The sequence below is a fragment of the Octodon degus genome, unplaced genomic scaffold (assembly GCF_000260255.1).
Source record: "Octodon degus isolate 3935 unplaced genomic scaffold, OctDeg1.0 scaffold00043, whole genome shotgun sequence".
Classification (NCBI taxonomy): Eukaryota; Metazoa; Chordata; class Mammalia; order Rodentia; family Octodontidae; genus Octodon; species Octodon degus.
In genome coordinates, this window is record NW_004524619.1 from 3247746 (window position 1) to 3264812 (window position 17067).

Sequence of the window (17067 nt, forward strand, 5' to 3'; positions counted from 1 at the left end):
TTGCATTCAGATCAACTTCAAGGCCATTAAGAAAGGAGAAAGCCAGTTGCAAAACTCCAAAAAAGGACTAGATAGGAAGTGGGATCCGGATGAAAGACTGGATTTGAACATGATTCAGTGAGGTGTTCGGGTGACATGTTAGAAGGGACGCTGAGCAGACACCTGTACCTCGGGCTGTGGAAGCGAATGTGAGGAGGAGACGTCAACTTGCGAATCATCAAGGAAGCCACGGTTACTACAGTCACAGTTGTGGAACAGCTGCCAAGGATGAGGCACAAAATGGAGGAGGCCTGCTACCCATGGTGCAAGACCGTGATGACATTCTCTAGATGGAGAGGACAAAGAGGGAAAGGAAGGAAAGGCGATCACAGCTCCACTTTAAGATACAGCTGCAAACAGACAGAACGCTGAGGAGGAAGATGAGGAGGGAGCAGAAAGTTTCCATCCTCCTCAGGTTTTAAGAACCTAAGCATGTTTATACGCTAATGAGGGAGGCAGAGAAAGCAAAGGATGGAAAAGGGAGGAGATGATGGCCTTGGAGTACTGGGACAAAAGGGAGGAGAGGCAGCCCCACCATAATAGAGAGGCCCACTCTACAAGTCTCAGGGTAAAGGCGCAAGGATTTTGCTAAAGCAGCAAAAGCTAAGATCACATACTCAGGGTGGTGAGGACCAAGTGATAGGGTGTGTTTCTGTCTATTTTCCTGTCAGCTGTCACCCCTTACAGCAGCAGGCACTGCCCCCTCATCTGCCCCCACGAGGGAGGCAAGAGTGAACGGTATGTAGAGTGGGGCCCTTCTCTCTGCTGACAGGACAGCAGCCCATGACCCTGGCCTCCTCAGCACAGGCCCCACCCTGGAACCGGTAGCCCTGAAAACTGCCCCAGCAGGCACCACCCACCCTTTGAAGCCTCTTTAGTCACCAAGTAGCAGCACCTCCCACACAACTCTTAAAGCAGCAGGCGGCTTCCAGAGTGGCCTGCAAGACGCTATCATTCATGGAACAAACAGGTATGCGCCTAAATAAGCTTGGTGCATACATGGAATGTTTAAAAACTCTGGTTTTTCAAATAGTGTTTGCTACCTCAACTGGGTGTTGCCTTGAGATTACCTTTTGATTTTTTTTAAATGGGTTTTATGGGTATTTTGTGCTTCCCAAAGTGTTAACTTTAACTTTTATTAAATTATGCCCAGCACTTATCAAATTAAAAAAAAAAGATTACCTAAGATGATACTAGGTCTCTAATTCTGTGTGTTTTAAGCAGATGAGGTATAAAAAAGTGCCCCCTTTTAAAGGATACATAAAAGACCCAGTTGGCATGGCCAACCCTGCTGACAACTTTATGACCCGGCAGAGTTCTGCATGTATAAGCCTCACATTTTTCACACCTCTAAAATGGGGGCCACCTCACATCACCGTGAGAGCACACTAGATTGATGTCACAAGCGGCTTGTAAAGATGGAAGAACTACGTATATTTAACGTGCACTCAGCATACAAATGAACTTTCATTGATTTTTTTTTTCATTACAAAGTACTGTTACTGCCACTTTACATTCTCAACATTTTGTTCCTGGATAGGATAATCATCTTTACGGAATGAACAGATCAACATGAAACTTTATTTTGATTTATGGAGAATACGGTAAAATAGAGGTTTAACTGTTTTTCTTAAAAATTGAAATATATATTCTATAAAGTACACATCATCTTTCTTCTGAATTTAATAATCTATATGAAAGAATATAACTTATAATTTTATCTATTAAAACTTTTATAGACTTTTAAGTCTACTAAAAATATTAAGCATACAGAATTTTTTATATTCTAATTCTCTTAACAGAATTCCTAAATTCTTCTCTAAATTTTTGTCAGAAAGTGATTATTTTCTTCCGTATAAGTCACTGCTACCTCAGTAACAGAATCTTTGAAGGCTCTGAGATCCATAGTGCAGTGCATTTATCCTGGTCCTGACTAAAGCAATCATGCTCACTGGCCAGTCTTCAGTGCTCACAATTAATAAAAATGATGACTAGGGGAGAATGCACAGAGCCTGTAGTTACGTGCTTCTAACAGAAACGGTCAAGTAAATCCAAGCCACAGTGAACAGAAATAAGAGGAAGCTAGGAATACTGAAAACAAAATTTAAAAGCTTAGACTAGAAGATGCAGAAAAATTAAATGCGACTACTAAAAAGAGTTTGGGCAGGAGATTGAGCAGTTTGGTGGCTTTATTAGCAAACTGACAGACTAGTGCGCATCGCAAAAATGCCACCATTCAGCCAAGCTGACGCTCCCAAAACCTATGCAAGTTGGACTTTAGCACATCAGTCATGCAAAAAGCACTTGCCTGGGTACCCAAAAGACACGTTTAGGATGTTGCAGACAAGAATTTCACACAATTTTTACAGCAAAGAGAAGGTTTTTAACACTTCAGCCAAGGAGAGGGACAGCCCTTCACAGGGCCCATCCTGCGCTCTGGGTCTCCGCGTCCAGCTCCCAGCCAGCAGAGCCGATGCCTGGGTCTGTGGTTTGAACCTCTGTGCAGAAATGCAGCAAGGTCGGTCTCCCTGCATACCTAATGCTCTTTCTTTGTTTTTAAGGAAGACCTCAGGGGTCTGCTCTACCATGCAGATTCCGCCTTCCTGCTCCTCTCACTTCCAAGCTGCTCCTGTCTAAGTCTCACATCTGACCAGCTTACTTCTATCATTTATTTCCACAGTGGCCACAGGTCCACAGCACATTTCGAGGCCCAGCTTCAACCACCACCTGAAGACTTAGCTCCCAGAGTCACACCATGAACAGCAGCCCTCACGCTGGCGGATCCAGATCGCCATGCGGCTGTGTGTACACTTCCTTTTTCCTGTTTCGTTTTTTTCCAACTTCTTGAATGCACTGCTACCCAGCAAACATGCCCCTGCAGAGCAGGGAACTGCAGGCCTGCTGACGACGGGCATGTTTACAGCCCTACAGTACCCTCATGGCTGGATGGGCCTCAAGCCCTAAGTAATCTCCTCAATTCAAGCCATACCATTGCCATTTTCTACACACAGCCTGGTATGGGAAAGCCTGGAAGCATCTTTTTGGAGTAGAACTTAGGATCCAGGGGTCTGCGATGTCCCCAAGAGAGGCAGGCCTGACAGCTGTCCTAAGGAGAGGAGCTTTGCCATAGCCTGTTACTTTGGTGACATCTTCTAAGTACCCTCCTCGTTTGTACCTCAGGTACTGGCAACTGGGGAGGACAAAGATGAGAAGACCCTGCTGGTGGGCTACTCCATGAGGAGGCCAGCAGAGCACTCGCTACCTATCCTCTTTCTCTTATCTTATATTTCACTCTCATTTCATGCACTCATGAAAGGCTTATTTGGAATAAAAGACTTATTTAAAAGTATTTTCAATAGCAGCTTCTTCCCTAACAATAAAGATGGGAATGAAAACCTGGTGGAGATGTGAAAGGAAAGGAGACCTCCCGGACTCTTCACTTGGTAAGAGTTCATTCTTTCCCAAGAGTCTGTGAGGCAAGAGCGCTACTTGAGTTCTGAATTTTCACAAAAACTTACATACCTCCTCCCAAGGAATGCTAAAGTCCAGCAATACTGTGCTCCCATTTAGAAATAAGTAAACAAACCTGCCTGCTAAATGTGTGTATGTTAACAAGCGGGTCACAAGCTAGATCAGGACAGCCCCAGACCACTTTCAGAGCTGTCAAACTGTGCAGGTCCCTCCAGCCTCTAGACAGAGTCCCCCAAAATTCAGCCTTCCTACCAGACCACTTCTCTTCCTTGGTACCTGCTCAAAACACGCAATGAACGTAAGCTGCTCTGCTGGAAGATTTACTCGTCTTAGTATGAAAAAGAACAAAACATGAACAATATTACTCTTAACTGCGCAGTCAAGCTAAGAATCAAGAGTATAGATTATCCAACTAAAGCGATAAACATGTTACTACTCTGCAGCTAATAAAACAATTATATAGTTGATTTGGTATCTCAGTGTTCATTCTTTCCCAAGAGTCTGTGAGGCAAGAGCGCTACCATTCAGAATGCTCATATTCACTCCAAAGGTCACAGTACACAAAGCCCGTCAGTCCTCTGTAACGAGAGGTGCTACAGGTTCACTAGACTGGTTCTCCCTCCCCATATAAACCACCTTTACCAACAGACATCTGTTAGGCAAGTGTCCATAAACAATCTCTGAGTAAATAGCATTTCTACTGTACACAAAATGTGCCATTGGAGCACAAGTGGTTAAAAAAAAAAAAGTAAAGATTTGTTTCTGCTAAACCTTGAAATATCTAACAGCCTCTTTCTAGAATAGTACGCATGCCCTTGTCAAATTAGATCTCTCTAAAACTAATCCTCCCGGGAAGGGGCCTCCTCCACACCACAGGGAGTAATGGGTACCCAGAAATCTTCCTTCTTGTGAGGGAAGGACAGCCCAAGGATAGACCCAGAAATAGTGGCCTCACAGCTCTGAGTAAGCCGAGCAGAGATGGTCCCAAATAGCCAGCCACTACCTCTTTTACCAACTGACACAGTATTCATTTTTACCTTCACCAACATCAACAGCTGCATCTGACTGGCACAATAATTAACACACACGACAGACAATCATCATTCATACATAAAATCTGTCCATTCAGATTTGACTAATTAATTGTTGCCCTTCATTGGTATTTTATACACCTGGAGACAAGGACAGCCATACTCTTTAAAGGAAGAACTCTGCAGGAACTTAAGATTTAACCCTCCCTCTACACTTCCATCCCTCAGCCTCAGGATCACCAACGGTTACCTCCTGCAGGACTGTGGAGCTGTCTGTTCTCTCATATCTAACAGAACTCAGCAGGACCCCAATGTATGCAAAAATATTTCACAGCTGTTCTTAACTCTGGGTACCTTTAAAATCTCCCCAGCTTCTTTAGGAAAACAGAAAACTGATTTAATTGGACTGGGGTGGGGTTTGCACATTAGTATGCTTTGGAATACAAATAATTCAAGTGTGTCCTGAAATGACCCAGCTGAAGATGTGGTATTTTCCTTCCCTGCTTCCCTATCTGAAAGAATATTTCGATGGGACAAATTTGCAGATAGAACTAGAACTCTGCTAACCACATAAGATCCACGAAACGCTGCCATTTGGTGATGATCAAACAACTCTCACTTTTGTCCACAAACCTAAAGAACTTGGCAAAATTTCCATATAAACAACATATTAACACTCTGACCACACTTGAAAAGATTACAATGGTCAGAACTATATTTAAAAAACCATTCAAAAAAACCTCCAAGCAATTATAACTGCAGTGTCCAATGACTACAATGGTCAACAACTGTCAGGCTTCCACCCAGGCCCAGCTCAGCATCATACTTAAATAACTTCAGTGGTACACACAGCAGTCACCTACTAATTTTTCCTTCTTTTTCCCTTATTTCCTTCTTTCCTTCCTCCCTCTCTCTCCCACTTCGCTGTCTTTTCCTTCTTCTCACAGAATGTTTCTATATAACATGCTATTTTACAAGTTGGGTTGTTGTTTCCAACTTGCGGCTGTACTGGTAATACTGTTAGCAGTCTGTACCCGCCCTTCAGTATACACCTAGAATAATTTCTGTTGGGTATATACCTAGTAGAAGGAAGGAAGTATAGTGTAGACATCAGGACAAACAGATGTTACAGAACAGTCAACCAACACAAACACATACATATGCAGTCACTTGATTTATATAACAAGGAGCTGATGTAGAACAGTAGAAGAAAGACATTTTCAATTAAGTGGTGTTGAATTAACTGGTCAAATGCCTGTATGGAAATAAAATCCTGACCACTATCTCATGCTATACACAATTATAATAAAATATAAATAAAATGCAGACAGATAGTAGAAGTAAATGCAATCAGCAAAACTTCTAAGTGAATATTTCATGATCTTAAGTAGAAATTTCTTAAAGAGGACACAAAAATAATAACCATAGAGGAAAATATTGATAGAATAGGCTTCATTAAATTAGAAATTGTTATTCATTGAGAAGTACCCTTTAACAGAGTGCAATGGCAGCAGGACTCATTTTCAGTCACACCACCCAAAAGACACCAAGAAATGTCAGAAGTCATCCAAATCAATTTTTTAAAAACTTTTCTAAAAAAATAAAAATTTTTCTAAGTGAGCCAATGACTTAAACAGGATTTCTACAAGACAATGCCCAAATGGTTATGAGGGCCGGGGAGATGGCTTAGTGGCCTAAGCACCTGCCTGGCAAATGCAAGGTCCCAAGCTAGATCCCCGGTACTGAAAAAAAGGGGGGAGGGGTTTGCAAAACATACACAGAGGTGCTCGATGTCATTAGTCGTCAGGGAAATGCAGCTCGGAAGCCTCAGGACCCTTACTAGCCATCACAACGTTACAATGAGAAGACCACCACTGCAAACACCAAACACAAGCATTTAGAGCAACTGAAAAACACATAAATTAGTGGTTGTTTAAATTGATTTAACTAGCTAGAAAAATTGCTTGATAGGATCTACAAGTGGAACATGCTCATATCCAATGATACTGCAATTCTAACACTATTTTTAAGGTACAGAAAACTATCTATGGAAATATATGTAAACCAGAAAACCTTAAAAGAACATATAGATGCCATTCAACAAACCACTACCTACTCAAAAGAGAAACACATCCCTACAACTGATATTTCAAGTATGCTATTAACTCTAATATAAAAACATCTGATTAATTCTATTGGCATTTAATGTAAGGTGGTAAGATGGACAAATATAAAAACGTGAGCCATTCTCTTTATTTTCTTCAAGAACAAACATTAAACCATATAACAATTTTGAAAAGTATATCTACTATCCCCACAGGATACCAGAGTTTATAAAGAGATGAAAAACAAAAGGTAGCAGGAAGCCATACCGTGAGAGTCCTACAGCTTGTGATTCTAATGGTAGCTGTAAACCAGGTCACTTAGCCCTCCGTGGCCACACTAATTGGTCAAAAGCAACAGAGGCTTCATCAGCCATGCTCAGAAAAACAGCCTGCTCCTTCCTGGGCATTTTTAATGTAGCAAGCAGACACCTGCTACTCATCAGTCCTCACGAGACAAGGCTCGTGTCGACCCTCCACAGCATTATCTGGTTAGCTCCCGATCTTTACTATTTATAAGCAGAGTCTTCAGAGACTCTGCAAACACAAGTGCCATGTGTACACATGCAGCTATGTATAGCAAAAAACAAACTCACAAAAATAACTATCTGTGAGACCATATCTTGTTCTATTAATACTCGTGTACTGCAGTATTACATAACAATTTTTTTCCAATTCTGTTATGCTAATATGCAAATAAATGAATTCAACCATAGCTAGAAGCTAAATGTACTAATCACTATGGCCTTGTGTACCTCTAACTACAAAAGAATTTTACATGATCTCTTTCTGTTCTGAAAATCCCATGAATCTACATTATTAATCACTTTTAAACCCAGCTGCTTAGTTTCTGGGATATTAATACCTGCAATTACCAACTATATTTAGCATACTCCAAGAAGATACTTGACTACTGACTTTATGTTAATATATTTTAAGTATTATCCTATTCTAAAATTCTGTAATTATTTGACAATTCCAAAACAGTAATAGAGGTTCTATCAAAAAAGCAAAATATTAATTGTTCTTTACCTTCCAAAATGTGTATGCCATCTTGTTATGAGAGAAACAAAATGAAAAATGAGTCCCCTAAAAGATATTTCTGATCTACCACAGAAGGGTAGAAAGAAAAGAAAGTCCTGCTCTGTGGATCAGACAAAAACTTGGGCTGTGGGACAAGGAAGATGCGGATGGTTGTGGCTTCACATTGTCAGGTGCAGGCTGACTTCATCCCAAGACTGACTCTCAAAAAGTCAAATTCTTCTAATTAGAAACTAGGGCTGGGGATATAGCTCAGTGGCATAAACACCTGCCTTACAAGTGCATGGTCCCAAGTTTGACTGCTGATACAGCAAAGAAAGAAAATTAATCCTCTAAACTGGGTGTGACGGGCCCACAACTGTAATCCTAGCACTCCACAGGCTGAGACAGGAGGATCATCGAGAGCTGGAGAACAGCCTGGGCTACAGTGTGAATGCAAAGCCGGTCTGCAGTACACAGCAAGACCCCAAATCAAATGAAAAAGGGAGGAAGTAAAAGGAAAGCAGGATCTCGAGGACTAACTAATCAAGAGAGGGAAAGGAGAAGAGCTAGGAAACATCACAATGTCAAGCCATACAGTTATATGTAGAAGATGGGCAAGGCAATGATCCTGAGAATCTCCAGAAGATTTTTGAATCTAGCAGTTAATTGGAAAGATTCTCACCCTGACTAACTATATATATTGATACCTGTGAACTAAGCTACTGCACTGCAAATGGTAATCTGTAATAGTAGTTTCATGCTTGGAGTGCCTGTCATTCTGGTCTTCTGAATACAGGCTGCTTGTCATGACATGCCAGTTGCTGCTGTGCTGTCTCTCAGGTAGATGATTGTTCAAAAAAAAGGGGGTGGTGAATGAAGGCAAGAGATAGGAAAAGGAATATTGTGGGACTGTCCTGCTTCAAGGTTGTATATGGTGAGATTTTTGGACTTATGTGTAAACATAAGAAGTATATAATTCTTTATGCCTATTTTTTTAAAATATATTCTAATTTTTAAATGTTTTTTCATCATATTTTATAGGGACTTAAAGTTCAACATATCAATGCTTGATGAAAAATACCTGTTCCATGTTATGCCTAAGATGTTTGATATTCAGACAGATAGTGAGGTTAAGCTTAACAGGCTAGGTTGTATGGTAATAACAATAAGCTTGTCTTCTGAAGGGTTAACAACCTAAGTTTGCAGACCAAAATTAGAGAAAAAGGAGGGCTGCAAGGAAAGCCAACATTTTGGCCCTAGCCTTCCAAGGTCACTTAAGACTCAGGACATATGAGAACTTGTACTGTAACGATATGTAACTCAGTAGTGTCCCAAATTTTCTGATCAAGGAGATTATAGGGCCAAAGAGGAAAGTGATTAATGATGTAGAGTGTGCCTAAGGAGAGTCCCATGGAGAGAAAACATTCTCTCAGGCTTTCACAGAGAGCACACTGGTCAAGCAATGGCCGTGACTTATCCACATGGCGGACACTGACAAAGGTTCTACAATCTGAGGTACAGGATCTCAGGATAACTCCTGAGGGGATTTCACTGACCTTATCAGACCCAAAAGTTACAACTCTTGTTGCATAGGTCCTGCTTTACCTTGGTCTTAACCATCCAGCAGAAAAGTATAAAAACGAAGTATAAGAAGTAAAGCCATGCTGTTATGTTGAGCTGTAGGGGACTCAGGTCAACAATTTCTGACACTGCGAGTCAAGTGGAAGACCCAATACTACTGAACTCTTTTAGAATATTTTGCTGAGTTTACACACCTATAATATTTAAATGATGGAACTTAACAAAAAAAGGGGATACAGATGAATGTCCATTTTGTATGTGTGTATTCAAAGTGGTTAGGATAGATATATAGTTACATTCTCTTAATGAATAGAGGGATTTGTTCTAATGGTGTTTGTAAATAGGATATCAAGTCCACATCTTTTACAGCAATTAACCACTAGGAAGAATGTATGCAATGTGTTAATTATTGAAACTGTCCTACCAATTTGGTTTGAAACTATCTCATTGCTATTTGTTTCTCAATAAAATTATGGAAAAAAAAAAGAAAAAAGAAAGAGGGAGGGAGGGAGGGGAAAAGGGAAATTAGTCCTCTAAAACTATGATGCCAAAATGGTTTATGGAAATAGAATCACACAAAAAAATTTTTAAATAGACTTCAGTAGCACTAAAACCATAGTCCAAACTCGGCTGAATGTTTGGCTTTGCCTCTTCTAAGCTCTACTAGGACCTTGCTTGAAAATTCTCAAATCTTTTGAAACAGGCTTCTTTGCCTATAAAGAGAATGATAATGTCCTCTTGGAGTTCTGGTAAGAAATGCATGAAACAATAAACACAAAACATTTCTTAAAGTATGACCGGGATGAACATGCGGACTTTCAGAAGTCCATCTACTAGCAGCCTAGATTCCTCATGTATTTTCTGTATTATTAATTCTGAAGCACTCTCAACAAATAACTTTTGACAAGCCAAAAAAGAGTGAGCAATTTAGTTTCTTAACAAAAACTGTATATATCACTTAAAGAAAGCAAGTACCAGAAATTAAGTTCTTTAACAAACAGTAACACTTTCTTGCCAGTTTTTTAAACTTTGACAGCAAAACATAAATCAAAAAAATTTCAAAGGCCTATGCCTTTCAGGAACACAAAAGGGACAGATCATTTTAACATCTTTTAGAAAAACTCTGGAACCAACTAAATGCTTGGATCCAACTTTGCATGAAGCTATTTCCTTCTCTTTGTTTTCAAAATTGTTTACATGAAATCAATTTCTCCTTTGAAGTACACAGCGCACTGAGTTTTATATTCCAATCAAATCAGTTAAAGTCTAACATCTTCATCAACTTCTAAGCTGTCATTCATCTCCACTTATTCATTCATTTACAGTACTTATGCAACAAACATACAAAATAGGTTCCTTCCACAACAACATTAAACTAGGTATTTTCAGAAGCTCAAGATGAATAAGACATAGTTGTTTATGAAGCAAAAGAAACAGGGCAGTCAGTATGCAGGTCTATGCAGCGTACTGACTAAAGGGAAAGAAAATACTCCACTTAACCCAGGGGGTGATTAACCAAGGAAGACCTTAAAAATGACCAGGAAAAGAAAAGGGCATTCCAAGTCAAAAAGAAAGAAGTATGAACATAAAGGCCAAGTTTCAGCACAGAGGGTATCCCATGGGGCTTCAGAATAGGTTATGAAGTTTGCAAAAAGAAGATTGTAAGTCAAGTGACTGTATTATTTATCATCCAAATGTGGATACCCCTGAGAGTGAAAATAGGCATTAATAATTTTGTCATGACAAATGCTATAAATTAGGATTTTACTGGGAAAATCAAGACATACGATTACTCGGCACAATGAAACTGACGTTCACCACCGTCTGGACACATAGCTGGGGTTACTGACCCATGTGTGCAGTTGTATTAAAGTATCAGAAAGGCACCTTAATGAATCATTCCTAAGAGCATCTACGGAATACAGCTGAGAAATTTCCCTGTGCATATTCTGTGTATTTCAAAATTTCCAAAATAGGCATGGGCAGTGATCTCTAACTCAAGCGAAACTAACACTGTTAGCCCATTCACCTAAGAGAAACTATAGATTTTTAAAAAACATTCTAGATGCTTGCTGCATGCTGACTACATATTATACATTCACCACATCATTTTATTTAATCCTAACCACAATGCTATAAGAGGAAGCTTTATCCTACCCATTCCAGACTTGGGGTAACTATGCATTTAGCCATCAGTCTCTTGCTCAAAATTACACAGAAAGGGCAGAGTAGCCAGAATTTAATCCTGCTAAATCCAGACCCTCTAACTCCGCCTCCAGCATTCTAACTCCTGAATAATCCAGAAATGCAATGTGTGGCCTGCATGCAGCCCTCTATCCCAGGGCACAGCCAAACTGAGAATGAGTTAGAACACATTTTATTTGACTGCACCTGCCATAAAACCAATGCTAGTGGCCAAGGAGTGTAGTTGCCATTTTAAAATACACAGGTGACAAATGGCATGCCAGAAAGCTGAACTCGTCTCATCATTGTTTGAGGCTCAATGTAATTATTTCTATGTTTTAGGCACCTGAAAGCTACAGCATTACTCGGACACAAGGAAAATAGGTCTAACTAAAATGTTCTTTCCTGCATCTACTTTGGGCTCCCATCATGACAAACTTTTCTTAAAAAAATCTTTTATAAATTTGGTACAGGGTCTTGCTTCACAGCTCAGCCTCAGCGATCCCCCTCTCTCAGCCTTCCCAGTGCTAGGATTACAGGCGTGTGCCACCACACCTGGTTTCAGGGGCTGGCTCAGCATGGGGCCAGTACGGCATGCAGTACCAGGGATCAAACCCCAATCCTTGCGCTTGCCAGACAGGTGCTTAGATCACTGAGCTATCTCCCCGGCCCATAAAAAAACTCATTTTTTTATTCAGTTACTGTATGTTTAATATTTATTGCATACCCACAAGTTTACTAAACATGCAATTGTCTTTGTCTACTCCCATTAAAAGAAAGACTATGGACACTTCTTAAGTATTCATTTTAACACGTATTATTTTTTCATGTAATATATTTTAAAATAACCCTTCAAAAACAGTTATGAAGTACAGTGATAATCATTTCAAGATTCTGGAGAAGATGGCTATATTTGTGTTTCTCACCTGATACAAACAAAAACAAAATTTTGCCCAACGCTTTCTGTTTGTGAACCAAACTGTTTCCACACAATGCATTCACGAACCAAGGTACTACTGTATTTGATGTCTTTGCCGAACTGGCAAATACACACCAGTTTTTTCTTGCAAAGTGTATATTCTATTTAAACCATGCAGCAATATACTACATCTATGTATGGTCTTATTCCTTTGATTATATAATAGACATGAACAGCCTACATGTTGTTTATGCTGGGGAGCTCAGCATGAAGATATCCGCTGGCATAAAGATAGTGTTTCTCCTACACAACATGACACCACCAGAGTGACAATAATGACATTAAGAAAGATGGGGGGGGCCAGGGGGATGGCTTCGTAGAATAAGTGCTTCCCTGGCAAGCGCAAGGGCCTGAGTTCAATCCCCAGTTCCACCAAAAATAAATAAATAAATAATAAAACAAGAAAGATGAGGGGTTTCACCTTGGACAAGGTCAGACCATTGGTCACTGTGAAGCTAGAAGGCCTGGGCCAGCAGCCTAACAGGTGATGAAACAGCTGCCTGGCCATATTATCTGTCAGCTTTTTCTGCCCGCAGAAGTAAAGATGCTTTTGCTCGCTCCAACATTCTTCACATTCAAAGGAGAAGATCAAATCAGGGCTCTCAAGCCATCAATTCTCCTCTACTTACACAGAGCATGTAAGTGGCAGCATAACTGGGAGGGCAGCGTGGTGCGGCCATATCCAAGTGAGGCACAGCAAGCAGCCCCACGACCAAAGGTGCATGGCTGAGCTCTCTGAGCTCTGTTTTCCTCCAGCTTCTGTGGTTAGTGCAAGACCAATCGGAGAATGATGGCATCCACTTTTCACACGTTTTGCACTTAGGGAGTATTTAGAAAGTAGCACATACTCTTACTACAATAACACAATATCCTACCTATGAAAAATGGCCCAAGATTAATAGTTGCATAATTTGGGAATGTGGGCAAGGGAAGACTAAAAAGAGACTGAGAAGTAGAGGTTTGAGGTGGCAAAACTGCTCAGTATCTCACTGTGGGGGTGGTGACATGACTCTGTGTTTATCAAGGCTCACTAAACCAGACACACTAAGACTGAAGCTCACTGTATGAAATCCTATCATGTTTTAGAAAGTATCAACATTTAGTTATTGCTAGCTGAAATAAACCATGCACACTAATACATGTGTTTTAAACATCATTTCTTTATAAAATTAAGAAGAAATTTAAAGTCTAAAATGCTACTTCATACTTTTAGATCAAGTTTAAAGGATAGAGCTATTTATAAATAGTGGAGAGGATGCCATTTGAACAACCAAATTGTTTCAAAATAAACCATGAATTGTATTGAATAGTGTGATGAGATGAATTATGGGAAGAGAAAATGAAAGTGGTATTTTCATTTACTAGATTATTTAAGATGAAAAACATAGTAACTTCTTCCCAAAAAAAAAAAAAAAAAAAAAAAAAGTAATGGGCCTAGACTACAGTAAGGTTTAAAAAAAAAAAAAAAGTACTCTCCCAAGTCTCAAGTCTCAAAATTAAAAAAAATAAAGGCTGTGATGAGACCCTGTTGAAAAAGCCGACCCTTCAATCTCTAAAAAAAAAAAAAAAAAAAAAAAAGTAATGGGCCTTTCTGAATAATCTCAGAAGTACACTGTTATTTTCAGTAAGCTAAAAAAATGTAAGAAAGTCTGACAATCCTTTCCGTGACTTATTTATCCCCTCACAGTATCTGTAAAAGTTTCTACAAGGCTGCCCATCCCAAATTTTCAACACCACATAACTAAGGAACTCTTTCAACACAGACCTATGCATCTGCTTTGTCAGAAAGTGTAGATTTACAACAATTTCTTACCAGTACCATATTTAAAAAACAGATGGAGTACCAAAGAAAGGATTTTAAATGAGAAACACAATTCTAGTCAGCCTACAGTGTATTTCTGCGTAAGTCCTACATACTACCAACCAGTCCCCTCATGTTTAGGCCCTTATTCTTTCCTCTGATTTAGGCATCCCTACCCAACAGGGATGGCAAGATTGTAATGAAGGTGGAAACTTAAAAAAAAAGCAGGGGCCTGACTTCCCTCAACTAACATGACCCATACACACTGCCCTGTTCTGTAGCTCCCACTGACTACTCAACTGCCACCATGCTTACTAATCTCCTCCTACAGCTACGCGTGTACCATTTGACTATTCATGCCTTGAAATCCTTGAGAAAGAACCTAAGAAAACCAAGAAAAAATGCCCTGACTGCTTTTCCACGTGAGATTCTGCTTCAGCTGTTACTTCTTAACAAAAGCGAAATACAACGTCTGCCATTCAGGTGACAAAAACATCTATGCAGTATTCACTGCTTATAAAATTTGACATTAAAGTAAAAGACTTAAGATATCATCTTGAAGCTGCACATCATGTCTTCAGAAAATATCACACTAAATTCCTAATATCTTGATCCTTTGTGGTACTAATCCAAGGAGAAACAGATCAAGTAGTTACCTCCTTAAACAGTGCTTCCTCTCTTTGTTATAACTCAGATTTGATCATATTTCAACCCGACTTCCATAATTTTCAAGAGTGGTAAAGAAAATGCAAGCTGAAAATAAAGGCAAGGAAAAGGTGTCTGTCAAGTTATCTTAGGAGGTACAAAAAACTAAGTTAAGTAGGAGACTGGTAAACCCAAAATCACTGCTTTACAAATCAAAAGAATTTATAAATGTATTTATTCCCTTAGCATTTTTCCATTCATGCATAAATTGTGTATTACATACCTACTATGTTCAGTCACTATCTATGTAGCTGCACCATGGTAAACAAGGAAACAATTGTCTTCGTTATAAAAAAATTTTTGAATCTCTAAAAGTTTCAAATTTCAATAAATGTAAACAGCATTTCCAAAGCCAGTGATTTCTGAACAATTAATCATTTCCCCAAGTGCTTCTACAGCTTTCAAGACAGACACAGCATCTACCAGTAAGTTCTCAATTCCACATACCACAAATATCCAGCAATCTTATCCTTATCGCTCACAAGTGTAAAACAGAAGCTGCCATCATTCATCATACTGTGAACCCACCCATGGACACTAATAAACTCAACCTTTTTTCTAAAATGCAAAAGCCCTTGATGCAATCGGAGGAGCTGTTAAATTTAGGTAGGCTGTTGTCTTGTCAAAAGTTTTACCTCAAATTTCATTAACACCCCAATGCAAACTCACCACAAATATTTGGTGACCAAAGAAACCCCAGAAATGTCACCTCCTCTTATCAACAGGATTGATTACCTCCCACAGTCAAAGCAACTTTCAGTTAACTACAAAGTAAAAGCAAATACATGTCACTAAAAGCGACATGTGCTGTGAAAAGACACTTTATTTTCCTTAAAGTTGAACAGTAGGTTGCTACCCACTACGTCCTTCACTGCCCCCCTGCTCGGACCTAAACTGCACAAACAGATGACCAAGTGAAAGGCAGTTTCACAACTGCCTCTTAGAGCAGCCAGGTGGTGGATTTCATTACATTACTGCATAAGTTGATAAACACCTGACATTTTCACGCTGCAGGAAGATGTCTGTAAGTCCCACATAATTTCAAATGGCACCAGTGCCAACTCTTCACTGTGGCACGTTCTGACCTCTCCAGTTATCTGCCACAGGAAGGGTGGGTGCAGCCCTGTCAATGTGCTTCGCTGCTCACTGTCTTGATAACCCCTTGATTTGTAGAAAGCAACATTCTCCTATTTGCTCTGAACTTCAACACGCCAAACGGGCTGTCCTTGCCCTTTCTTAGCTCAAATCTAGTGTTAATAGTTCCACTTCACGTCATGAGAAACATTTCTACACTGCAGACCAAACCACCACAAACTCCTCATCGATACTTCTTGAGCTCAAAAATTCAAAAAACAATTGTTGGCTTTCTTCCGCTAAGTAACACCCTGCAAAACATACCAAACCCAAACAAACTGTCCAAAAGAACTTCCACATATCTGGAGGCCTGCCTGCTGCAAAGAGGAAAAGATTAAATCGTGCGGAACTGTAATCTCTCAGAGCTTTTAAGCCTAAGAAAGCGGAAATCTGCATGTTCACAAGCCCACTCCATTTCTCCCTGTGACTGAGTGGAGATTTTGCACCCTCCAAGTACAACCACTTGCAAAAACAAGTAAAACACACATTAGAAGACATCTATGAAAGAATCTCTGTTCTTTGTCTGGTATTCCTATCTTTAAAATACAGTATTTTCACAAGATTCCTATAGTTAAAATACAAGTTACCAGATAGGCTAGCACTGTAAAGCACGCCCTGCCCAGGTAGGTACAAGGCCCTAATTCCAAGCCAATCCTTGAAGAGCTGACAGCCCCATGTTGTCCTGGAAATGTTTGTGCCTAGCTCCCCTGCACACCCGGTTCACCTCTCCATTCTTCCCAAATGTCATTTGCACCCAGTCCACTCCGAAGAGCCGTGTACCAATGATCCCCGTTAGCGACGAGCATCCCCCCAACCACCACTTCCCTGGACAGAGGCAGACCCCAAGAAAGGCTAGAGTGGGCCACGAGCGCCCCTCTACCACCTACCTTGATGATGCTGCTCCGGCGGGGCAGGCCGCCCGGCTTGCTCTCCCGGGGAGGGGGGCAGGAGGCCGGGCTGGGGGTCGGGGCGAGCGCGACGCTGCGGGGTCCCCGGGCAGGGCTGGTCCGGGCTTCG

The 17067-nt window shown here is 40.4% G+C and overlaps 1 protein-coding gene across 2 annotated transcripts in view; it reads right to left on the bottom strand.

Annotated features, from left to right (window-relative positions):
* Plcl2 (phospholipase C like 2) overlaps nt 1-17061 on the bottom strand; it is a 217857-nt gene extending 200796 nt beyond the window's left edge. The window contains exon 1 of one of the 2 annotated variants that reach the window (XM_004631598.1): nt 16938-17061. The gene's annotated coding sequence lies outside the window, so the exon portion shown is untranslated. Of the gene's footprint in view, nt 1-6913; nt 7130-16937 lie in introns of those variants that run through there. The other variant, XM_023715750.1, reaches the window with a different exon arrangement.
* Between the last annotated feature and the right edge of the window lie 6 nt (nt 17062-17067).